General features: G+C 38.6%; 2 long non-coding RNA genes across 2 annotated transcripts; both read left to right on the forward strand.

The window, feature by feature from the left end:
- The first annotated feature begins 15,289 nt into the window (after window positions 1-15,289).
- Window positions 15,290-17,969, forward strand: LOC109166209. Its single transcript, XR_002051616.1, has 2 exons — window positions 15,290-15,682; window positions 17,203-17,969. It is a non-coding gene; the product is annotated as an uncharacterized LOC109166209 (long non-coding RNA).
- Window positions 17,970-22,107: 4,138 nt separating this feature from the next.
- Window positions 22,108-27,004, forward strand: LOC109166211. The gene is made up of 2 exons (XR_002051618.1): window positions 22,108-22,421; window positions 26,141-27,004. It is a non-coding gene; the product is annotated as an uncharacterized LOC109166211 (long non-coding RNA).
- Window positions 27,005-27,603: the final 599 nt, after the last annotated feature.

Raw genomic sequence — 27,603 nt, forward strand, 5'->3', positions numbered from 1 at the left:
TTTGATTTCAACTTCCAACTTTAATTTCTGAGTATGTTTGTTTGTTTGGGAAACTAGGGTTCACGGACAGGAAATAGGAGATGAGCTTCTGTGAGCAAAATAAGGATCAATGCTTTAGCTCTTGCTTGGTTGGGGCTCTGTTTGGCATACCTAGCTGAACTATACTCCTCTCTGGCTCTCTTCTTGAATGCTAGTATTTTTTTAGTACTAATCACTTGTTACTAGGGAGTATCTGTTCATAACTATTTTCTCAACTCACTGAGGCTCGAACCACAATGTCATTGGGAATGTTTGTGCCACTAGACCACAAGGCAATTGTCCATAGGGAATGCTAGTATTACTATGCCATTTTTTTCTTGAATGCTAGTATTACTATGCCATTTATTTTCTTTTGCTGGGGAAAATGATTGCTAAGAATATATATGTTGTTTGGGTGACAAGGGAAACCGCAATTGAACTCGAGACCTTCTGCTTCATCCAGTCTAGTACTCTACTACCCCTTTTGTTCCAGGGAATGAATGCTGTGTTTTAAATCTCCCATGCAGTGAGGCTATGATGATATTTCTCTATTTCTTCTCTTTGGGCTATTAATTGGGCATTTGAGATGAGTAGATGACACAATCTGTATCTTGGCAGGGCAAGCTGGAACTATACCTGGTTCTTTGCAGCCATGGCATTGTGTAGACTACTCTTTTGCCCATCAAAAGACTGATCTGAGCCTCATAGTTCCTAGATACTGTTTCTTTCTTTCTTTCTTTCTTTTTGAGTACTATACTGGCTCTATTATATCTACTTTCTCAACAGTCAATACCGCCCTCACTAGGGCTTGAACCCATGCCACCACAAGCTCATTGGCCTAGATACTGTTTCTGAAAACCCGAGTTGTGGTTTTCTTTAAAGTTTTTGCTCAAAGAATGAGGCTTTACAGAGATGGGATTTTTTTGAAAGGGTGGTTGCTCCTCTCTGGTAGGCCTGTGACTACATTTGTTTAGATGCAACAGCCCTTTTTAACTGTGGAAAATGGCAATTTCTATGTAATCTTATTCTGTCTTTGGATGGGTAGGAAATGGGGGATGTAAGAAAATGGAATTGCAAAGGGGTTCACCTTAGAGGCAACTGAATGAGGCTTCAGAGTGGGGAGTTGGTTTGCCTGCTCTGCTATGCCAATGATTTCTTCCACTATGAGTGTTTCTATTGCTGTTACTATGATAATAATAATGGTTGCTGACTCTTGCTGAGCTAGTGAGCTACTCATCCTTCATTTTTCCCTCAAAATAAATAAATAAATAAAATAAAGTAAAAACTGGAGGCTGTGATGATAATACTCTTTGTCTAAGAAAATTGATTTGGTATTAAGCAATCTGACCTGCATCTTGGCAAGGCAACTTTGATTGCAAGCATTGCATCAGGGTTCTGCAGCCATGGCAGTGTCTAGTACTCCTATGAGATCTGAGCCTCACACTCCTCTACTAGTCTGGGAATGAAAATTTCCCATTTCCATTCCATTCCATTCCTTTTCAATATAGCAGTATAAAGAAACCAATTGGAGAAAGAATGTGTGTTTTTTTGCTTGGTGCTGTTCCCCCTCTATTGCAGTTGGTGATTTCTCTCTAATATCTCAATATCAACAACACCCATTGTATTTTTCCTAGTAAATGAAATTTTGAGCATTGAGGTTCAATTTGGTACTTGGACTGTGAAGAAGGACTTGATTGAGGTAGAAATACTAAGATAAAGAACACACTAATGCTGGATAGTAGATGGAGGTGTGATCATATTCTGGAGGTGTTTGTTTTGTCCCCACTGGAGGATTGTATTTTTTGCTATTGCTTAGTTGTAAATAGTAATTATAATGCTGTAATTATTGTCAATGTTGTAATTAGTAATGGCATATATTCAAGTGCCATAGAAAATAGTGTTTCTTTTTCTTGTTTCTTGTGCTAGTCTGCTGATCATGGTCACCAGCTGACACTATGACACCAATTGCATTCATTTTGAGACTTTTAATGAGAACAGGAACGGCGGAGGATTCACAGAATATTTTTCTTCTCTTTTCTTGGTTACCAACTATCACTCCAAACATCTTTAATCCCAGACCATACTATTTGCATCCCAATTAAGGGGCAAAGTAGTGCTAGCAATTATAAAAAATATTTTAGAAATATAAAAATGAAGAATTAAAGCAATTGATCTTAAGATAATGACATTCAAAATATTAATATGAACAAAAGAATATTTAAAAGTACTGATTCAAATTTAAAAATTAAATTACCAATAAAACGAATTGATACTCATTTTAAATTAGAGAATGAGATTTTTAATTGAATGAGTTAATCAAATATCATCAAACACACCCTAAATTTAGCTTGGATCCCAATTCACAATGCGTGTGAACCCTAGTTTGCAATGCGTGTGTGAACCCTAGTTTGCAATGCGTGTGGATTCAGTGCACAATACGTGTGGATCTTGATTCATAACATGAAAAAATGTAATACTTTCTTCGTCCAATTTTATGTGTCTGGTTTGGTTAGCGAGAATTGATTAAAGTTAATTTTCATTCAAATTTTTGTAATATTAAGTTTAGTATTAATATACAAAATTTATATATTTAGAAACTACACTAAAAGTGCTATTAAACAAAAAAAAATTAAATTTAAAAATAAGTAAAAAATACTAAAGAAAATAAACAAAGAAGAAAAAATTAATTTGACCAATGAATAATAAGTATGACTGAGGGAGTATGTTATATATACATAATTTTTGTTTTCAAAAATTATATACTTAATTTGGCCCAAGTTCAACTAGAATACCAATTCACAATGAGTGTGGAACCCGGTTTGCAATGCGTGCAGATTCAGTGCAGAATACATGTGAATCCCGGTCTCAAATGTGCGTGGACCTTAAATAGAGGCTGTAATACTAACTCTGTGTCTCCGTACTTGGAAGCTCAGAAATGGAGAGTAAAAGAGGCAACAGAGAGTTAGGTTTTTGTTGAAAGGGTGGTTGACCTTCTCTGTTCTTGCCAATGATTTCTCCATATTTCAACAGCCCTTTCGTTCTTCTGGAAATGGAATAATATAGATGGATTATATATAGTACATTCTACCCTCGTTTGGTTTTAATTACTGCCATTTTCCCAATCTTTTTCAATCATTCCATGGAAACTCTGTTTTTGGTCGTCTGTAATCTGTAAACTGTTGCTGCTAGCTTAATCTATGTCGGATGGCTAGATAGATATATGCCTTGAAACTTGAAAGTGAGGTGATGATGATATTTCTCGGTTTCTGTTCGTTCTGAGCTACTCATCTGGGCAATTGAGATGATCTGACCCGTATCTTGGCGGGGCAACCCGGAATAGTACCGGTTTTGCAGCCATGGCGGCGATGGCTTCTCTTTTACCCCTGTCAGGAACACGGAGCTGAGCCTCAAAGTAAGAATCCTGTTGATGTTAATGTTTGCCGACCCTTTCTAGTAGGAGGGCATATATTTGACCCTTATCCCTTTTCTTTATAATAGGCTCAAAGAATGAGGCTTTACAGAGAATATGGAATTTTTATGGGTGGTTGCAAATCTCTGCTTTGCCCATGATTTCTCTTTATACTCAATGCAACAGCCCCCTTTCACACACTCCGTGTCTGTGAACCGGTGTGTGTGTATATATATATATATATACTCCGTATATATGATGTTTCAGCTATCTAGCTTCAGCTATTGGTAATGTTATTGCTGTGGACTGCGTGGTGGGAATTTGGTGGTTTTGTACTCATGAAAGTGTGTATGTGTGAATACATATATATAAAGAGATTTATGAGGTGGTGATGATGATGGATCTTTTTGAGCAAAAAATGGTATTGAGATGATTTAGCTGTATCTTGGCAGGGCAACCTGGACTTGTTTGTGAATATTTTCGCACTCAAGCTGGGGTTTGCAGCCATGGCAGTGCCAAGCATTTCAATCCTGGAATTATAGTGATCTGAGCCTCAACCTCTATATATTTGACTGCTGCATTATCCATTAGTAGCTCAAGTTCAAAAGTAAATGAACTTTAATTGCATTTGCTGCCATTGTTATGCTATCAAAGGAAATTCTTTATTTAATTACAGAGTTAATACCATCTAGGGTCCTCCGAGTATAGTGATTTTGTCACGTTTAGTCCTAAACTTTCAAATTACTACCGATGGTCCTTCGACTTTCAAATTGTTACTGTAGTCCAAATTAACCACCCATGGTCCTTCAACTTTCAAAATTTAACCAGCCACGGTCCTCTTGGAAGGACCATGGGTGGTTAAAATTTTATAGTTGAAGGACCATGAGTGGTTAACTTGGACCATAGATGGTAACAACTGGAAAGTCGGGGGACCATAAGTGGTAATTTGAAAGTTTAGGACTAAACATGGCAAAAGTGCAAAACCACTAAACTCGAAGGACTCTAGATGGTATTAACTCATTAATTACATATCTAATACTTATACTCATTAGAGAAATTTAATACTCTGTGTGTTTGCTTTCAAGTTCAAAACTAAATGTTCTTTAATCTAGATTGCAGCCATTATTATGCCGTCAAAGGAAATTCTTTATTGAACTACATATCTAATACAGTAATAGTGTAATACCTTTGCTCATTAAAGAAACTTAATACTTGCGCGGATAAACTTAGTCTTATAATAGAGGCTTTAATCTTAACCCTAAACTAATGTATCTCTGTACCTTTTGAGGAAGCTCAGAAATGAAGAGGGAATGAGGCAACTGAGTGTTGGGATTTTGTTTAAAGGGTGGTTGGTCTTCTCTGTTCTTGCCAATCATTTCTCCATTTTTCAACAGACTTTTCGTTATTTGGAAGTGGAATATAACATACACAGATAGATAGATTATATGTATTATATTCTGTCCTCATTTGGTTAAGTATTGCTGTTTTCACAATCCCTTTCACCCAATTTGACGGAAACTCATTTTTCATCTGTATTCTGTAAACTATTCCTACTAGCTTAAGCTTGGTTGGATTGCTAGATGCCTTGAAATTGAGGCAATGTTGTTGATATTTCTCGGTTTTTGTTCTTTCTTGACATTTGAGAATAACTGACCCGTATCTTGGCAGGGTGACCCAAGATTATCCCGGTTTGCAGCCATGGTGGCTATGGCTTCTCTTTTGCCCCCATCAGTAACACGGAGCTGTGCCTCAAAGTAAGAAACCTGTCACTGTTGATGTTTGACAGCCATTTCTAGTAGGATGGCATATATTTGAAACTTATTCCTTTTTATTTATAATCTACTCAAAAGAATGAGGCTTTACAGAGAATGGGTGGTTGCACATCTCTGTTTTGCCCAAGATTTCTCTTTATACTCAATCCAACAGCCCCCTTTCACACACTCCCTCTCTGTGAACCTGTGTGTGTGTTTGTGTGTGTGTGTGTGTGTATATATATATATATATATATAGATCAGGTATTTTATGAATAAAATTATACATAGCGAGGCCAATTTGACTAGAACTAGAATATCTGATGGAGAGTTTTGTATATATAGATACATATATACATCTTTTTACCCAGAGTATGCACTTGCCGTTAACAAATTATGTACATTTAGTTAAAATATTATGCATATTCAATCATAACTGAATATACATGATTTGTTAACTTAAAATACATAATATGTTAACTATAATTATACATAATCTGGTCTAGTTTTAGCTTGAATCCTGGTTCACAATGTACGCGGACCTGGTCTAAATGCGCGTGGATCCAGCCCATAATATGCATGGACCCCGGTCCATAATCTGAAAATACGTAGTATGTTAACTATATATATATACATAATTTTGTCTATGTTCAGCTTAAATCCAGATTCTGCAAGGCGCGTGGATCCTGTCCACAATAAGTGTGCACCTTGGTCAATAATTTGAAAATACATAATATGTTAACTATATATATATATGTACATAATCTGGTCCAATTTCAGCTTGAATTCCAATTCACAATGCGTGTGGACCCCGGTCTGCAATGTGCGTGGATCCAGTCCAACACACGTGTGGACCCAGGTCCACAATGCGTGTCGACCCTGCAATGTGCGTGAATTCAGTCCACAATGCATGTGGACCCCTCCAATGTGCGTGGATGCATTCCACAATACATGTGGACCCCTGCAATGTGCGTGGATCCCGTCCACAATATGTGTGGACCCGGGACCACAATGTGTGTGGATCCAGTCTACAATACGTGTGGACCCCAATCCCCAAAGTGCGTGGATCCAGTCAACAATACGTGTGGAATTGGGTCCACAATGTCTGTGGACCCCTGCAATGTGGAGTAGTTATGCTGTACATCCGTATGCACCATGCATGGTGCATACGGATGCAAAAACGACGTCGTTTTATTAAAAACGCGCGTCTCCCCTTAAAAAAAAAATTCAGGTTCGATTCCCAGCAACAGCATTATGTTGTTCATTCATTCTGGAATTTTAGTTCATAGATTATGGAATTTTAGTTCATTGATTCTGGAATTATAGGCATCGATTCTGGAATTTGTAGTTCTTCGATTATGAAATTTTAGTTCATAGATTCTGGAATTTTAGTTCATTCATTTTGGAATTTTTAGTTCATAGATTAGATTATGGAATTATAGTTCATCGATTCTGGAATTTTAGTTCATATGTTGTTGCAGGGAATCGAATTTTTTTAAGGGGAGACGCGCGTTTTTAATAAAACGACGTCGTTTTTGCATCCGTATGCACCATGCATGGTGCATACGGATGCACAGCATAATTTGCCGGCAATGTGCGTGGATCCAGTCCACAATACGTGTGGACCCGGGTTCACAATGCCTGTGGACCCTTGCAATTTGCGTGGATCCAGTTTACAATACATGTGGACCCGGGTCCACAATGCGAGTGGACCCCGATCCACAATGCGCGTGGACCCTATGTAGTTGCTTAAATTGAGGATCCAGTCTACAATACGTGTGGACCCCAATCCTCAATGTGCGTGGATCCAGTCAACAATACGTGTGGACCTGGGTCCACAATGTGTGTGGACCCCTGCAATGTGCGTGGATCCAGTTGACAATACGGTTGGACCCGGGTTCACAATGCGTGTGGACCCTTGCAATGTGCGTGAATCCAGTTTACATTACATGTGGACCCGGATCCACAATGCGAGTGGACCCCGATCCACAATGCGCGTGGACCCCCTACTGTAGTTGCTTAAATTGAGGATCCAGTCTACAATACGTGTGGACCCCAATCCTCAATGTGCGTGGATCCAGTCAACAATACGTGTGGACCCGGGTTCACAATGCGTGTGGACCCTTGCAATGTGTGTGAATTCAGTTTACATTACATGTGGACCCGGGTCCACAATGCGAGTGGACCCCGATCCACAATTCGTGTGGACCTTACTGTAGTTGCTTAAATTGAGGATGTAGTCCTAATTGTGTCCCTGTACTTTACATGGTAGCTCAGAAATGGAGAGGAATGAGGCAACAGAGTGTTGGGTTTTTGTTGAAAGGGTGGTTGACCTCTGTTCTTGCCAATGATTTCTCCAGATTTCAACAGCCCTTTTTGTTCCTCTGGAAATGAAATATAACTGATTCACACAGATGGATTACATCTCATTTGGTTTTAGGTTTTCTGCTCTTTTCCCAATCGTTATCACTCACTCCATGGAAACTCTGTTTTTGGTTGTCTGTAATTCTTTATTCTATAAACTATTGCTGCTAGATTAATCTTTGTCGGATGGCTAGATGCCTTGAAACTTGAAAGTGAGGCGATGATGAAATTTCTCGGTTTCTGTTCTTTCTGAGCTACTCATCTGGGCAATTGAGATTAATTGACCCGTATCTTGGCGGGGCAACCCGGAGTAATACCGGTTTTGCAGCCATGGCGGCGATGGCTTCTCTTTTAACCCTGTCAGGAACACGGAGCTGAGCCTCAAAGAAAGAATCCTGTTGAAGTTGATGATTGCCGACCCTTTCTAGTAGGAGGGCATATATTTGACCCTTATCCCTTTTCTTTATAATCGGCTCAAAGAATGAGGCTTTACAGAGAATATGGAATTTTTATGGGTGGTTGCAATCTCTGCTTTGCCCATGATTTCTCTTTATACTCAATGCAACAGCCCCCTTTCACACACTCCATGTCTGTGAACCGGTGTGTGTGTATATATATATATACTCGGTATATATGATGTTTCAGCTATCTAGCTTCAGCTTTAGTGAGTTACTACCTGTAGTAAGTATATTATTGATAATGTTATTGCTGTGGACCGTATAGTTATTGTGTTGCTGCGTGGTGGTAATTTGGTGGTTTTGTACTCATGAATGTGTGTATGTGTGAATACATATATATAAAGAGATTTATGAGGTGGTGATGATGATGGATCTTTTGAGCAAAAAATGGTATTGAGATGATTTAGCTGTATCTTGGCAGGGCAACCTGGACTTGTTTGTGAATATTTTCGCACTCAAGCTGGGGTTTGCAGCCATGGCAGTGCCAAGCATTTCAATCCTGGAATTATAGGGATCTGAGCCTCAACCTCTATATATTTGACTGCTGCATTATCCATTAGTAGCTTAAGTTCAAAAGTAAATGATCTTTAATTGCATTTGCGGCCATTGTTATGCTATCAAAGGAAATTCTTTATTGAATTACATATCTAATACTTATACTCATTAAAGAAATTTAATACTCTTTGTGTGTTTGCTTTCAAGTTCAAAACTAAATGTTCTTTAATCAAGATTGCAGCCATTATTATGCCGTCAAAGGAAATTCTTTATTGAACTACATATCTAATACAGTAATAGTGTAATATCTTTACTCATTAACGAAACTTGATACTCTGTGTGTGTGTTTGGCTGCTTTTTTTTCACTACTAAGTCATCTGATGCCAGATACTAGGTGAAAAGGATGGAAAATGAAGTCTGCACTGTACAAATTTGATTATGAACCTAGGTTGAACCACTAATTATTGATATAATGTTATTTCATTAGAAGAAAGATTTAGTTAAAGCCCATAGTGCACCTTGAAATTGAAAAAGCATTGCATGGATAAACTTAGTCTTATAATAGAGGCTTTAATCTTAACCCTAAACTAATGTGTCTCTGTACCTTTTGAGGAAGCTCAGAAATGAAGAGGGAAAGAGGCAACTGAGTGTTGGGATTTTGTTGAAAGGGTGGTTGATCTTCTCTGTTCTTGCCAATCATTTCTCCATTTTTCAACAGACTTTTCGTTATTTGGAAATGGAATATAACATACACAGATAGATAGATTATATGTATTATATTCTGTCCTCATTTGGTTAAGTATTGCCATTTTCACAATCCCTTTCACCCAATTTTACAGAAACTTCTTTTTTCATCTGTATTCTGTAAACTATTCCTACTAGCTTAAGCTTGGTTGGATTGCTAGATGCCTTGAAATTGAGTCAATGTTGATGATATTTCTCTGTTTCTGTTCTTTTTGGACATTTGAGAATAACTGACCCGTATCTTGGCCGGATGACCCAAGATTATCCCGGTTTTTGCAGCCATGGCTTCTCTTTTGCCCCCATCAGTAACACGGAGCTGAGCCTCAAAGTAAGAAATCTGTCACTGTTGATGTTTGACAGCCATTTCTAGTAGGATGGCATATATTTGAAACTTATCCCTTTTTGTTTATAATCTGCTCAAAGAATGAGGCTTTACAGAGAATGGGTGGTTGCACATCTCTGTTTTGCCCAAGATTTCTCTTTATACTCAATCCAACAGCCCCTTTCACACACTCCCTCTCCGTGAACCTGTGTGTGTGTGTATATATATATATATAGTTTTAGATCAGGTATTTTATGAATAAAATTATACTTTACGAGGCCAATTTGTCTAGAACTTAGACTACTCTTTTGCCCATCAAAAGACTGATCTGAGCCTCATAGTTCCTAGATACTGTTTTTTTTTTTTTTTTTTTTTTTTTTAGTACTACTGATTCTGTTATATCTTCAATACCGCCCTCACTAGGGCTCGAACCCATGCCACCACAAGGTCATTCGCTTAGATACTGTTTCTGAAAACCCGAGTTGTGGTTTTCTTTAAATTTTTTGCTCAACGAATGAGGCTTTACAGAGATGGGATTTTTTTGAAAGGGTGGTTGCTCCTCTCTGGTAGGCCTGTGACTACATTTGTTTAGATGCAACAGCCCTTTTTAACTGTGGAAAATGGCAATTTCTATGTATTCTTATGCTGTCTTTGGATGGGTAGGAAATGGGGGATGTAAGAACTAAGAAAATGGAATTGCAAAGGGGTTCACCTTAGAGGAAACTGAATGGGGCTTCAGAGTGGGGAGTTGGTTTGCCTGCTCTGCTATGCCAATGATTTCTTCCACTATGAGTGTTTCTATGATAATGGTTGCCGACTCTTGCTGAGCTAGTGAGCTACTCATCCTTCATTTTCCCCTCAAAATAAATAAAATAAAGACTGGAGGCTGTGATGATAATACTCTTTGTCTAAGAAAATTGATTTGGTATTAACTATTAAGCAATCTGACCTGCATCTTGGCAAGGCAACTTTGATTGCAAGCATTGCATCAGGGTTCTGCAGCCATGGCAGTGTCTAGTACTCCTATGAAATCTGAGCCTCACACTCCTCTACTAGTTTGGGAATGAAAATTTCCCATTTTCATTCCATTCCTTTTCAATATAGCAGTATAAAGAAACCAATTGGAGAAAGAATGTGTGTTTTTTTGCTTGGTGCTGTTCCCCCTCTATTGCAGTTGGTGATTCCTCTCTAATAAGAAATGGCCTTGTTTGGTTAATGGTAGATCTGCCAATTTTGGCATTTTGGCCTTGTTCCGCAATCAGTAGTTAGCGGATTGTTTGGCGTTTTGGCTTTGTTCCGCAATCAGTCGTTAGCGGATTGTGTTAGAGGGTTTGACTGTTAGATTGTATTAGTGATATGGTAAAATTAGCTCACTATTAGCGATATTCTAAAATTAGTTCACTATTAGCGATTGGGGTGTAAAAAGATATATAAGGGCATTATTATAATAATAATAATTATTATTATTACAATAATAATAATACATCATAATACTTATAATTATAATTATAATATATTGTTATATATATTATTATTGTTGTTGTTGGAAAAAAAAAAAAAAAACCAACACAATACAAAGGGGTGTCAAATTTGCTCACTTTTGTATTTTTGTGTTGTCTCACATCGGTGGAAGAACATCGAGGGGCCTTGAAAGGAGCCTCAAGGTTCCTGAGGAGACTTGAGGCAATATTTAGTTCTATTCTGTTATTTGCAGCGTTTGGGTTTCAACGATTTGGAGTAAAAATGCTGCTCTGAACCACTTCTTACCAAACAAACCCAAACGTCTTCAAATAGCAACGTATGGGGTTTGGCGTTTTGGAAAAAGACATTTTTAAAAAAATGAATTAAGTATTGTCTCAAGTCTACTCAATAGACTTGAGCTTGTTTCTTCTTCTCATTTGATGTGGGATAACATTGAATGGGAAGAAAAAATTAAAGAGTCTTGAAGCTCCTAGAGGAATAAGGCCCCTCAGCGTTCTCCCACCGATGTAGAACAACCGCAGAAATACAAAGGAGAGTCAATTTGGTTCTCCTTTGTATTGTATTGTTTTTTTTTTTTTCAACAACAATAATAATAATATATTATAATTGTAATTATAATCATTATTCTGTATTATTGTTGTTGTAGCAATGCCCATGTCATTTACACTTCAACCGTTAATAGTAAACATTTTCTTTAAAAATTGCTAAGATAACCCGCCGGTCAAACTTGCTGACATAATTTGCTATCCACCAAACATTTCTTTACAAATTGCTAACATAATCCGCTGGTCAAACTCACTGACACAATTCGCTAATTGCCAAATAAGGTCAATATCTCAATATCAACAACACCCATTGTATTTGTCCTAGTAAATGAAATTTTGAGCATTGAGGCTCAGTTTCGTACTTGGACTGTGAAGGACTTGATTGAGGTAGAAATACTAAGATAAAGAACGCACTAGTGCTGGATAGTAGATGGAGGTGTGATCATATTCTGAAGCTGTTTGTTTTCTCCCACTGGCTGATTGTATTTTTTTGCTATTGCTTAGTCGTAAATAGTAATTATAATGTTGTAATTATTGTCAATGTTGTAATTAGTAATGGCATATATTCAAGTGCCATAGAAGATAGTGTTTTTTTTTTCTTGTTTCTTGTGCTAGTCTGCTGATCATGGTCACCAGCTGACACTATGACACCAATTTCATTCATTTTGAGACTTTTAATGAGAACAGGAAGGGTGGAGGATTCACAGAATATTTTTCTTCTGTTTTCCTGCTTACCAACTTCACTATCACTAAACAGATACCCCTTATATTTTTTGTACTGATGTCCTGAGCATATCTTAATTATACGAGACGTATTTAGCATGGTTGCAATAGGCGCTAGGCGCTAGTCGGGCGGTAAAGTAGCGCCTAGCGCTTAGACGGCCTAGGCGGTCACCTAGGCGGCTAACTGAAAAAATGAAAAACAGTGCACGTGTGTAGGTGCATATATGTCATATTATGCATACATATATACATACATACATAGGTGCATATATGTCATATTATACATACATACATACACACACACACACACACACACACACATATATATATATATATATATATATATATATATATATATATATATATATGTGTGTGTGTGTGTGTGTGTGTGTGTGTGTGTGTCATATAAATGAAAAAAATTAGCAAGGTCGAGTCGGTCGGGTTAACTCGGCTAACTCGACAGAAATTGACGAGTTAACTCGGTGTAATCGGTCGAGTCAGGCGCTAGGCGGCCGAATTAGGCGCTAGGCGGCTCTCCTAGGCGGGAGCCTAGGGGAGAAATCGCCACGGCCTAGGGGCGCCTAGCGCCTAGGCGCCGATTACTCGGTGCCTAGGCGGGATTTTTGCAACCCTGGTATTTAGTTTGTACTATATCCAAACTAATTCATATTCACATTGAGTCGGTCTAATTAAGGTGTAAAGCGCTGGTAATTATAAAAAAAAAAATATTTTTAAAATATAAAAACAAAAAATCAAGGCAATTGATCTTAAGATAATAATGACATCTAAAGCATCAATATGAACAAAAAAATCAAAATAAAAATTTAAAAGTACTAAACTAAGTTTAAAAATTAAATTACTAATAACATGAAATGATACTCATTTTATATTGAATGGGGTAATTAAATTTCAGTAAACAAACCCATTTTGCAGTGCGTGTGGATTCAGTGCACAATACGTGTGGATCCCGATTCATAATATGAAAAAATGTAATATGTTAATAGTAAATATACATAATTTTTGCTTTCAAAATATATATACGTAATTTGGTCCAAGTTCAACTAGAATACCAATTCAACAATGAGTGTGGAACCCGGTTTGCAATGTCGTGCAGATTCAGTGCAGAATACATGTGGAATCCCGGTCTGAAATGTGCGTGGACGGTGGACCTTACACTACACTCCTTATATAGAGGCTGTAATCCTAACTCTGTGTCTCCGTACTTTTCGAGGAAGCTCAGAAATGGAGAGTGAAAGAGGCAACAGAGAGTCTGGTTTTTGTTGAAAGGGTGGTTGACCTTCTCTGTTCTTGCCAATGATTTCTCCATATTTCAACAGCCCTTTCGTTCTTCTGGAAATGGAATAATATAGATGGATTATATATAGTACATTCTACCCTCGTTTGGTTTTAATTACTGCTGTTTTCCCAACCTTTTTCAATCATTCCATGGAAACTCTGTTTTTGGTCGTCTGTAATCTGTAAACTGTTGCTGCTAGCTTAATCTATGTCGGATGGCTAGATAGATAGATGCCTTGAAACTTGAAAGTGAGGCGATGATGATATTTCTCGGTTTCTGTTCTTTCTGAGCTACTCATCTGGGCAATTGAGATTAACTGACCCGTATCTTGGCGGGGCAACCCGGAATAACACCGGTTTTGCAGCCATGGCGGCGATGGCTTCTCTTTTGCCCCTATCAGGAACACGGAGCTGAGCCTCAAAGTAAGAATCCTGTTGATGTTGATGATTGCCGACCCTTTCTAGTAGGAGGGCATATATTTGACCCTTATCCCTTTTCTTTATAATTGGCTCAAAGAATGAGGCTTTACAGAGAATATGGAATTTTTATGGGTGGTTGCAATCTCTGCTTTGCCCATGATTTCTCTTTATACTCAATGCAACAGCCCCCTTTCACACACTCCGTGTCTGTGAACCGGTGTGTGTGTATATATATATATATATATATATATATATATACTCCGTATATATGATGTTTCAGCTATCTAGCTTCAGCTTTAGTGAGTTACTACCTGTAGTAAGTATATTATTGGTAATGTTATTGCTGTGGACCGTATAGTTATTGATTTGCTGCGTGGTGGTAATTTGGTGGTTTTGTACTCATGAATGTGTGTATGTAGGAAAACATATATATAAAGAGATTTACGAGGTGGTGATGATGATGGATCTTTTGAGCAAAAAATGGTATTGAGATGATTTAGCTGTATCTTGGCAGGGCAACCTGGACTTGTTTGTGAATATTTTCGCACTCAAGCTGGGGTTTGCAGCCATGGCAGTGCCAAGCATTTCAATCCTGGAATTATAGGGATCTGAGCCTCAACATCTATATATTTGACTGCTGCATTATCCATTAGTAGCTCAAGTTCAAAAGTAAATAATCTTTAATTGCATTTGCGCCATTGTTATGCTATCGAAGGAAATTCTTTATTGAATTACATATCTAATTCTTTATGGATCTACTCATTGAAAGAAATTTAATACTTTCAAGTTCAAAACTAAATGTTCTTTAATCAAGATTGCAGCCATTATTATGCCGTTAAAGGAAATTCTTTATTGAACTACATATCTAATACAGTAATACCTTTACTCATTAAAGAAACTTAATACTCTGTGTGTGTGTGTGTTTGGCTGCTTTTTTTGCACTACTAAGTCATCTGATGCCAGATGCTAGGTGAAAAGGATGGAAAATGAAGTCTGCACTGTACAAATTTGATTATGAACCTAGGTTGAACCAATAATTATTGATATAATGTTATTTCATTAGAAGAAAGATTTAGTTGAAGCCCAAAGTGCACCTTGAAAGTGAGAAAGCATTGCACGGGTAAACTTAGTCTTATAATAGAGGCTTTAATCTTAACCCTAAACTAATGTGTCTTTGTACCTTTTGAGGAAGCTCAGAAATGAAGAGGGAAAGAGGCAACTGAGTGTTGGGATTTTGTTTAAAGGGTGGTTGGTCTTCTCTGTTCTTGCCAATCATTTCTCCATTTTTCAACAGACTTTTCGTTATTTGGAAATGGAATATAACATACACAGATAGATAGATTATATGTATTATATTCTGTCCTCATTTGGTTAAATATTGCCATTTTCACAATCCCTTTCACCCAATTTTACAGAAACTCCTTTTTTCATCTGTATTCTGTAAACTATTCCTACTAGCTTAAGCTTGGTTGGATTGCTAGATGCCTTGAAATTGAGGCAATGTTGATGATATTTCTCTGTTTCTGTTCTTTCTGGACATTTGAGAATAACTGACACGTATCTTGGCAGGGTGACCCAAGATTATCCCGGTTTGCAGCCATGGTGGCTATGGCTTCTCTTTTGCCCCCATCAGTAACACGGAGCTGAGCCTCAAAGTAAGAAATCTGTCACTGTTGATGTTTGACAGACATTTCTAGTTGGATGGCATATATTTGAAACTTATCCCTTTTTGTTTATAATCTGCTCAAAGAATGAGGCTTTACAGAGAATGGGTGGTTGCACATCTCTGTTTTGCCCAAGATATCTCTTTATACTCAATCCAACAGCCCCCTTTCACACACTCCCTCTCTGTGAACCTGTGTGTGTGTGTGTGTGTATATATATATATATATATATATATATATATATATATATATATATATATATATATATATATATATAGTTTTAGATCAGGTATTTTATGAATAAAATTATACTTTACGAGGCCAATTTGACTAGAACTTAGAATACTCTAAAAGAATATGTGATGGAGATTTTTGTATATATAGATACATATATACATATATACATCTTTTTGCCCAGAGTATGCACATACAGTTAACAAATTAACAAATTATGTATATTTAGTTCACATATTATGCATATTCAGTCATAACTGAATATACATGATTTGTTAACTTAAAATACATAATATTATACATAATCTGGTCTAGTTTTACCTTGAATCCCGGTTCACAATGCATGTGGACCTCGGTCTAAATGCGTGTGGATCAAGCCCATAATACGCGTGGACCCCTCCATATTCTGAAAATACGTAATATGTTAACTATATATATACATAATCTTGTCCAAGTTCAGCTTAAATCCAGATTGTGCAATGCGCGTGGATCCTGTCAACAATAAGTGTGCACCCTGGTAAATAATTTGAAAATACATAATGTGTTAACTACATATATACAGATAATCTGGTCCAATTTCAGCTTGAATTCTGATTCAAAATGCGTGTGGACCCTGGTCTGCAATGTGCGTGGATCCAGTCCTACACTCATGCGTGTCGACCGTGCAATGTGCGTGGATCCAGTCCACAATACGTGTGGACCTGGGTCCACAATGCATTTGGACCCTTGCAATGTGCGCGGATCTAGTTCACAATACGTGTGGACCCCTGCAATGTGCGTTGATCTGGTCCACAATACGTGTGGACCCTTGTAATGTGCACGGATCCAGTTTACAATACGTGTGGACCCGGGTCCACAATGCGTGTGGACCCTGATCCTCAATGTGCGTGTATCCAGTCCACAATACGTGTGAACCTGGGTCCACAATGCGTGTGAACCTGGGTCCACAATGCGTGTGGACCCCTGCAATGTGCGTGGATCTAGTCGACAATATGTTTGGATCCGGGTCCACAATGCGTGTAGACCCCTGCAATGTGCATGGATCCGGGTCCACAATGCGTTTAGATCCCTGCAATGTGCATGAATCCTGTCAACAATGCGTGTGGACCCTTGCAATGTGCGTCAATCCAGTTTACAATACATGTGGACCCAGGTCCACAATGCGCGTGGACCTGGGTCCACAATGCGCGTGGACCCGGGTCCACAATGCGCGTGGACCCTACTGTAATTGCTTAAATTGAGGCTGTAGTCCTAACTGTGTCCCTGTTCTTTACGAGGTAGCTCAGAAATGGAGAGGGAAAGAGGCAACAGAGAGTTGGGGGTTTTTGTTGAAAGGGTGGTTGACCTTCTCTGTTCTTGCCAATGATTTCTCCATATTTCAACAGCCCTTTCGTTACTCTGGAAATGGATTAGATATATTACATTCCATGGAAACTCTGTTTTTGGTTGTCTGTATTCTATAAACTATTGCTGCTAGCTTAATCTCTGTTGGATGGCTAGATGCCTTGAAGCTTGAAAGTGAGGCGATGATGATATTTCTTGGTTTCTGTTCTTTCTGAGCTACTTATCTGGGCAATTGAGATTAACTGACCCGTATCTTGGCGGGGCAACCCGGAATAATACCGATTTTGCAGCCATAGCGGCAATGGCTTCTCTTTTACCCCTATCAAGAACATGGAGCTGAGCCACAAAGTAAGAATCGTGTTGATGTTGATGTTTGCCAACCCTTTCTAGTAGGACTGTAGAAGGGCATATATTTGACCCTTACCCCTTTTCTTTATTATCGGCTCAAAGAATGAGGCTTTACAGAGAATATGGAACTTTTATGGGTGGTTGCAAATCTCTGCTTTGCCCATGATTTCTCTTTATACTCAATGCAACAGCCCCCTTTCACACACTCCGTGTCTGTGAACCGGTGTTTGTGTGTGTGTATATATATACTCCGTAATCCGTATGATGTTTCAGCTATCTAGCTAAGCTTTAGTGAGTTACTACCTGTAGTAAGTATATTATTGGTAATGTTATTGCTGACTGCTGTGGACCATATAGTTATTGATTTGCTGCGTGATGGTAATTTGGTGGTTTTGTACTCATGAATGTGTGTATGTGTGAATGATCTTTAATTGCATTTGCTGCCATTGTTATGCTAATCAAAGGAAATTCTTTATTTAATTACATATCTAATACTTATCCTCATTAAAGAATTTAATACTCTATGTGTTTGCTTTCAAGTTCAAAACTAAATGTTCTTTAATCTAGATTGCAGCCATTATTATGCCGTCAAAGGAAATTCTTTATTGAACTACATATCTAATACAGTAATACCTTTGCTCATTAAAGAAACTTAATACTGTGTGTGTGTGTGTGTTTTGCTGCTTTTTTTTTCACTACTAAGTCTATCTGATGCCAGATGCTAGGTGAAAAAGTTGGAAAATGAAGTCTGCACTGTACAAATTTGATTATGAACCTAGATTGAACAGCTAATTATTGATATAATGTTATTTCGTTAGAAGAAAGATTTAGTTGAAGCCCAAAGTGCACCTTGAAAGTGAGAAAGCATTGCACGGGTAAACTTAGTCTTATAATAGAGGCTTTAATCTTAACCCTAAACTAATGTGTCTCTGTATCTTTTGAGGAAGCTCAGAAATGAAGAGGGAAAGAGGCAACTGAGTGTTGGGATTTTGTTTAAAGGGTGGTTGGTCTTCTCTGTTCTTGCCAACCATTTCTCTATTTTTCAACAGACTTTTCGTTATTTGGAAATGGAATATAACATACACAGATAGATAGATTATATTTATTATATTCTGTCATCATTTGGTTAAGTATTGCTGTTTTCACAATCCCTTTCACCCAATTTGACGGAAACTCATTTTTCATCTGTATTCTGTAAACTATTCCTACTAGCTTAAGCTTGGTTGGATTGCTAGATGCCTTGAAATTGAGGCAATGTTGATGATATTTCTCTGTTTCTGTTCTTTCTGGACATTTGAGAATAACTGACACGTATCTTGGCAGGGTGACCCAAGATTATCCCGGTTTGCAGCCATGGTGGCTATGGCTTCTCTTTTGCCCCCATCAGTAACACGGAGCTGAGCCTCAAAGTAAGAAATCTGTCACTGTTGATATTTGAAACTTATTCCTTTTTGTTTATAATCTACTCAAAAGAATGAGGCTTTACAGAGAATGGGTGGTTGCACATCTCTGTTTTGCCCAAGATTTCTCTTTATACTCAATCCAACAGCCGCCTTTCACACACTCCCTCTCTGTGAACTTGTTTGTGTGTGTGTGTGTGTATATATATATATTTATATATAGATCAGGTATTTATGAATAAAATTATACTTTGTGAGGCCAATTTGACTAGAACTTAGAATACTCTAAAAGAATATCTGATGGAGAGTTTTGTATATATAGATACATATATACATCTTTTTACCCAGAGTATGCACTTACCGTTAACAAATTATGTACATTTAGTTAAAATATTATGCATATTCAATCATAACTGAGTATACATGATTTGTTAACTTAAAATACATAATATGTTAACTATAATTATACATAATCTGGTCTAGTTTTAGCTTGAATCCTGGTTCACAATGTACGCGGACCTCGGTCTAAATGCGCGTGGATCCAGCGCATAATATGCATGGACCCCGGTCCATAATCTGAAAATACGTAGTATGTTAAGTATATATATATATAATTTTGTCTATGTTCAGCTTAAATCCAGATTCTGCAATGCGCGTGGATCCTGTCCACAATAAATGTGCACCCTGGTCACTTATTTGAAAATACATAATGTGTTAACTACATATATATAAATATATATATATATATATATATATATATATATAATCTGGTCCAGTTTCAGCTTGAATTCCAATTCACAATGCGTGTGGACCCCGGTCTGCAATGTGCGTGAATTTAGTCCACAATGCATGTGGACCCCTCCAATGTGCGTGGATCCATTCCACAATACATGTGGACCCCGGCCCACAATGCTTGTGGACCCCTGCAATGTGCGGGTGTGTGGACCCGGGACCACAATGTGTGTGGATCCAGTCTACAATACGTGTGGACCCGGGTCCACAATGCGTTGGACCCCAATCCTCAAAGTGCGTGGATCCAGTCAACAATACGTGTGGAATTGGGTCCACAATGTCTGTGGGCCCCTGCAATGTGCGTGGATCCAGTCCATAATACGTGTGGACTCGGTTCACAATGCGTGTGGACCCTTCCAATTTGCGTAGATCCAGTTTACAATACATGTGGACCCGGGTCCACAATGCGAGTGGACCCCGATCCACAATGTGCGTGGACCCTACTGTAGTTGCTTAAATTGAGGATCCAGTCTACAATACGTGTGGACCCCAATCCTCAATGTGCGTGGATCCAGTCTACAATACGTGTGGACCTGGGTCCACAATGCGTGTGGACCCCTGCAATGTGCGTGGATCCAGTCGACAATACGTGTGGACTCGGGTTCACAATGCTTGTGGACCCTTGCAATGCGCGTGAATCCAGTTTACATTACATGTGGACCTGGGTCCACAATGCGAGTGGACCGGATCCACAATGCGCGTGGACCCTACTGTAGTTGCTTAAAATGAGGATCCAGTCTACAATACGTGTGGACCCCAATCCTCAATGTGCGTGGATCCAGTCAACAATACGTGTGGACCTGGGTCCACAATGCGTGTGGACCCCTGCAATGTGCGTGGATCCCGTTGACAATACGTGTGGACCCGGGTTCACAATGTGTGTGGACCCGGGTTCACAATGCGTGTGGACCCTTGCAATGTGCGTGAATCCAGTTTACATTACATGTGGACCCGGTCCACAATACGAGTGGACCCCGATCCACAATGCGCGTCGACCCTACTGTAGTTGCTTAAATTGAGGATCCAGTCTACAATACGTGTGGACCCCAATCCTCAATGTGCGTAGATCCAGTCATCAATACATGTGGACCTGGGTCCACAATGCGTGTGGACCCCTGCAATGTGCGTGGATCCAGTCGACAATACGTGTGGACCCGGGTTCACAATGCGTGTGGACCCTTGCAATGTGCGTGAATCCAGTTTACATTACATGTGGACCCGGGTCCACAATGCGAGTGGACCCCGATCCCCAATTCGTGTGGACCTTACTGTAGTTGCTTAAATTGAGGATGTAGTCCTAATTGTGTCCCTGTACTTTACATGGTAGCTCAGAAATGGAGAGGAATGAGGCAACAGAGTGTTGGGTTTTTGTTGAAAGGGTGGTTGACCTCTGTTCTTGCCAATGATTTCTCCAGATTTCAACAGCCCTTTCGTTCCTCTGGAAATGAAATATTACTGATTCACACAGATGGATTACATCTCATTTGGTTTTAGGTTTTCTGCTCGTTTCCCAATTCTTTTCACTCATTCCATGGAAACTCTGTTTTTGGTTGTCTGTAATTCTGTATTCTATAAACTATTGCTGCTAGCTTAATCTTTGTCGGATGGCTAGATGCCTTGAAAGTTGAAAGTGAGGCGATGATGATATTTCTCGGTTTCTGTGCTTTCTGAGCTACTTATCTGGGCAATTGAGATTAACTGACCCGTATCTTGGCGGGGCAACCTGGAATAATACCGGGTTTGCAGCCATGGCGGCGATGGCTTCTCTTTTACCCCTATCAGGAACACGGAGCTGAGCCTCAAAGTTAGGATCCTGTTGATGTTGATGTTTGCCGACCCTTTCTAGTAGGAAGGCATATAATTGCCCTTTATCCCATTACTTATAATCGGCTAAAAGAATCTTAGAGGTAGCTCAGAAATGGAGAGGGAAAGGGGCAACAGAGAGTTGGGTTTTTGTTGAAAGGGTGGTTGACCTTCTCTGTTCTTGCCAATGATTTCTCTTTATTTCAACAGCCCTTCCGTTCATCTGAAAATGAAATAGAACAGATACACACAGATGGATTACAGTTTACCTTGAGAATTGAATGTGGTAAAAATTATATCTGGAATATTTTATTGCACTAACAGACATATATTCTATAGTCTTTTTCCATGAACAATCTCCAGGTTGGTGGTTATGGAAGCATAATTTTTGGCGCCATGAACCTACAAATGGAGTGTTCAATTCTCAGCTGGCAGGTTTAAATCGTGGAATCTCAAAAATGCCCACAATGCTCCAAAACATATTACATTCTGTCCTCATTTGGTTTTAATTACTGCTGTTTTCCCAATCTTTTTCACTCATTCCATGGAAACTCTGTTTTTGGTTGTCTGTATTCTATAAACTATTGCTGCTAACTTAATCTCTGTCGGATGGCTAGATGCCTTGAAACTTGAAAGTGAGGCGATGATGATATTTCTCGGTTTCTGTTCTTTCTGTGTTACTTATCTGGGCAATTGAGATTAACTGACCCGTATCTTGGCGGGGCAACCCGGAATAATACCGGGTTTGCAGCCATGGCGGCGATGGCTTCTCTTTTGCCCCCATCAGTAACACGGAGCTGAGCCTCAAAGTAAGATTCCTGGTGATGTTGATGTTTTCCGGCCCTTTCTAGTAGGAGGGCATATATTTGACCCTTATCCCTTTTCTTATAATGTGCTCAAAGAATGAGGCTATACAGAGAATATTGAACTTTTGTGGGTGGTTGCACATCTCTGTTTGCCCATGATTTCACTTTATGCTCAATGCAACAGCCCCCTTTCACACACTCTGTGTCTGTGAACCTGCATATATATATATGATGATTCAGCTAGCTAGCTTAAGCTTTAGTGTTACTACTTGTAGTAAGTATATTACTGGTAATGTTGTTGCTGTGGACTATATAGTTCTTGATATGCTGCGTGGTGGTAATTTTGTGGTTTTGTACTCCTGCATATGTGTGTTTGAATACATATATATGATATATGAAGAGGTTTATGAGGCGGTGATGATGGATCTTTTGAGCAAACAATGGTAGTGAGATGTTTGACCTGTATCTTGGCAGGGCAACCTTGACTTGTTTGTGAATATTTTCACACCCAAGCAGGGGTTTGCAGCCATGGCGGTGCCAAGCATTTCAATCCTGGAATTATAGGGATCTGAGCCTCAATCTCTATATATTTGACCCTTAACCCTTTTCTTTATAACAGGCTCAAAGAATGAGGCTTTACTGAGAATATGGAATTCTTATGGGTGGTTGCGCATCTCTGTTTTGCCCTTGATTGCTTTTCATACTCCATGCAACAGCCCCCTTTCACACACTGTGTGTTACTTGTGTGTGTGTGTATATATATACTCCATGCAACAACCCCCTTTCACACACTGTGTGTTACTTGTGTGTGTGTGTGTGTATATATATATATATGATGTTTCAGCTTGCTAGCTTAAGGATTAGTGCATTACTACGTGTACTAAGTATATTATTGGTACTGTTATGTCTGTGGAACATATAGTTCTATTTTTTTTGGGTTTAGGGTTTTGGGTTTAAAGGAAATTCTTTAGTGAAGTACATGTCTAATACTTCTCATTAAAGAAATTTTATACTCTCTATGTGTTTGCTTTCAAGTTCAAAACTGAATGATCTTTAATTGCATTTGCAGCCATTGTTATGCTGTCAAAGGAAATTTTTTATTGAACTGCATATCTAATACCTATACTCTCATTAAAGAAACTTAATAACAGTCTTCTAACCAAATACCAATATCATACATTTCCTTAAGAATAATGTCTATCTTAGATTTAATTAATATCTATACTATCTATTAAGTTTGGATTTAAAACATTTTGCTTTTATCATACTTGGAACTTAATATTAATTGCAACTCTGTTTATACAATTATGCATGAATCAATTTCATATTATACCAACCACCCAAAGTATATTATGTGTTTTATAATCAAAATTCATACAAGCTTCACCGGCCACCCAATGCACCTTTGACATAGCCAAGAATGGAAGAGAGAAAGAGGCAGCAGAGATTTGGGATTTTCTTGAATGGGTGGTTGACACCTCTGTTTGACAATGATTTTTCCATTTCCAACAGCCCTTTCATTCTTTTTTGCCCAAAAAAGAAAGGGAAAGCGTACAAATTCTGTGATTATTTGCTTTTGAAGTTGTTCTTCTCAAAGCCTTTTCTTTCTGCTTGTGGAAGTCTGTTTTCTGATACATTCTTTGGTTACCTGTAATCTTATGAGGGAAAAATGCTATTGACCCAGATTGTTTCCACCATATGAGGCTATGATGATGTTTTTCTGTTTCTGCTTCTCTCTGGGCCACTAATTTTGGGCACTTGAGATGATCTGATCCGTAACTTGGCAGGGTGGTCCGGAATATGCCCTGTTCTTTGCAGCCATGGCGATGTTGGCTTCTCTTGCCCCCATTAGAAAACAAATCTGAGCCTCAAGCTATAGGAGACCTTGTCATTGACTTAAAGAATGAGGCTTTACCGAGAAATGGAGATTTTTTTTGGGTGGTTGCACTTCTCTGGTTAGCCTATGATTTGCTTTTGTTTCTTCCATGCAACAGCCCTTCCACACACAATATGTGTGGATATATGTGTGTGTGTGTATCTGTGGTTATATATCAGCAAGGTTTGCCATACGATACTCTCCGGTTAATAAACGGATCCTAAGTGTCGGCTCAAAGATTGAGGGTTTACAGAGAAATGGAGAATTTCCATAGTTGGTAACTCTTTTCTGGTTAGCCATTGATTCAACATTTCCTTTTATTCAACTGCGGTTTCAGTCACTATCATTGTTTTTAGTTCTGAGTAATTGTGTTATCTATTCTTAGTTCAGTGTTTGCTTAACTTACAAACCACAACGTCAATATTTGAAAACACAAACCATGGAAGAGGAAAAGAAAGTTGATTATGGGGCGATGATGATATACTTTCAAGCAAATTAAGTGTATTTTGATAATATGGCCCATGTCTTGGCATGGCAACCTGGATTTTCTCATTGACTAGCTGGGATTTTGCAGCCAAGGTGGTGTCAAGTGTTTAAATATCAGAAGTATGAAAATCTTAGCCTCAGTCACTATATACATTTTAAAGATGGAATAGGTTTCACATAGAAAGATGGCAAAAATGAAGCGAACCAAGAGCTGGGATTTCTTCTAAGGGTGGTTGCCCCTCTTGGTTTCAGCTTATGATTTCTCTGTTTTCATTTACATAAAATAAGAAACCAACAGCCCTTCATTTCTCAAGAAAACTACAGTAATATATAATCATCTCATGCCTGACATTCTTCCATGGAACAGTGTGTGAGTTTCCTCACATGCAAGCCGGACTGAAGAGGGAAAGGCTTTTGACCTGAGAAATAGGTCTGCAGCCCAGAAAGGAAGAGTGAATGAGGCAGCAGAGTTTGGGATTTTCTCGAAAGGGTGGTTTAACCCCTCTGTTTTTCTGCTGGTGATTTCTCCATTTTCAACAGCCCTTTTTGTTTTACTCAGACATGGGAATTATTGAATTAAGCAGATAAAAAGAAAGAACTTTGTTACTGTATGGTAAAAATTTCTCCCATTATCATGGTGGTGTGCTTGTGAAAGTTCTCTGATGTTGTATCTCCATTAGTTTCTACTCATATGTTAATGTTACTATTACTTCTATTCAACGGTGATTCCTTCCCTTAGCGAGGCTATGATGATATTGTTCTGTTTCTATTTTCCTTTCTGGGCTGCTGGTTTGGGTAGCTGAGCTGATCCAACCCGTATCTTGGCATGGCAATCCAGAACATACCGGTTACTTGCAGCCATGGCGGTGTGGGCTTCTCTCTGTCCCCATTAAAACACTGATCTGAGCCTCATAAGTACTGCTGACACTTTATTCAGAAGTACAATTTCTATTTTACTTCAAGCTTCTGCATAAACAATCTGGATTTACAGACATTTTAGCAGTGAGCTTTTGCAGGTGTCAGGTTGGAATTCTTTTTTTTTTTTTTTTTTGGAAATAGTTTTGGATTGAAAGATGACGCTTGTGAAGGTGCTTTGGCAAGGGAATATGAAGTTGGAAGGTTGTTGTTTTTACACTTTCAATGCTGCTAAAGGAATCTTGATGAGAAGCCCCCACCCTCTTTCTCTCTCTATAATTTCATTTTTTGTCTTAGATTTATAAGTGTCAATCTTATGAGGGAAAAATGCTACTGACCCAGATTGTTTCCACCATATGAGGCTGTGATGATGTTTTTCTGTTTCTGCTTCTTTCTGGGCCACTAATTTTGGGCACTTGAGATGATCTGATCCGTAACTTGGCAGGGTGGTCCGGAATATGCCCGGTTCTTGCAGCCTTGGCGATGTTGGCTTCTCTCTTGCCTCCATATGAAAACAAATCTGAGCCTCAAGCTATAGGAGACCTGTTCTTTTACGGCCCTATTACATTCCAACTTAAAGAATGAGGCTTTACCGAGAAATGGAGATTTTTTTTGGGTGGTTGCACTTCTCTGGTTAGCCTATGATTTGCTTTTGTTTCTTCCATGCAACAGCCCTTCCACACACACAATATGTGTGTGTATGTATCTGTGGTTCTGTGGATATATTTCAGCAAGGTTTTCCATACTATACTCTCAGGTTAGTAAACAGACCCTAAGTGTAAGCTCAAAGATTGAGGGTTTACAGAGAAATGGCGAATTTCCATAGTTGGTAACTCTTTTCTGGTTAGACCTTGATTTCCTGTTTTTACTTCTGTGTAATTGTGTTATCTATTCTCAGTTCAGTGTTTGCTTACCTTACAAATCACAACGTCAATATTTGAAAACACAAACCATGGAAGAGGAAAAGAAAGTTTATTATGGGGCAATGATGATATTCTTTCGAGCAAAGTAAGTGTATTTTGATTATATGACCCATGTCTTGGCATGGCAACCTGGATTTTCTCATTGACTAGCTGGGATTTTGCAGCCAAGGTGGTGTCAAGTGTTTAAATATCAGAATTATGAAAATCTGAGCCCCAGTCTCTATATACATTTTAAAGATGGTACAAGTTTCACTTAGAAAGATGGCAAAAATGAAGCGAACCAAGAGCTGGGATTTCTTCTAAGGGTGGTTGCCCCTCTTGGTTTCAGCTTATGATTTCTCTGTTTTCATTTACATGAAATAAAAAACCAACAGCCCTTCATTTTTCAAGAAAACAACAATAATTTATAGTAATCTCATGCCTGACATTCTTCCATGGAAGCCGGACTGAAGAGGGAAAGGCTTTTTACCTGAGAAATAGGCCATGCAGCCCAGAAAGGAAGAGGGAATGAGGCTGCAGAGTTTGGGATTTTCGCGAAAGGGTGGTTGAACCCCTCTGTTTTTTCTGCCAGTGAGTTCTCCATTTTCAACAGCCCTTTTTGTTTTACTGAGAAATGGGAATTATTGAATTAAGCAGACAGATGGAAAGATAGATAGAATGTTGTTACAGTAATTTATTTAGGTCCTGTTCAAGTAAGGTAAAAATTTCTCCCATTTTCATGGTGGTGTGCTTGTGAAAGTTCTCTTTTGCTGATGTTCTATCTCCATTAGTTTCTACTCATATATGTTCTATTCAACCGTGATTCATTCTCTTAGCGAGGCTATGATGATATTGTTCTGTTTCTGTGTTTCCTTTTTGGGCTGCTGATTTGGGTAGCTGAGCTGATCCAACCCGTATCTTGGCATGGCAATCCGGAACATAACCTGGTTATTTGCAGCCATGGCGGTGTGGGCTTCTCTCTATCCCCCATTAAAACACTGATCTG

This window comes from Ipomoea nil, unplaced genomic scaffold (assembly GCF_001879475.1).
Source record: "Ipomoea nil cultivar Tokyo-kokei standard unplaced genomic scaffold, Asagao_1.1 scaffold3087, whole genome shotgun sequence".
Classification (NCBI taxonomy): domain Eukaryota; kingdom Viridiplantae; phylum Streptophyta; class Magnoliopsida; order Solanales; family Convolvulaceae; genus Ipomoea; species Ipomoea nil.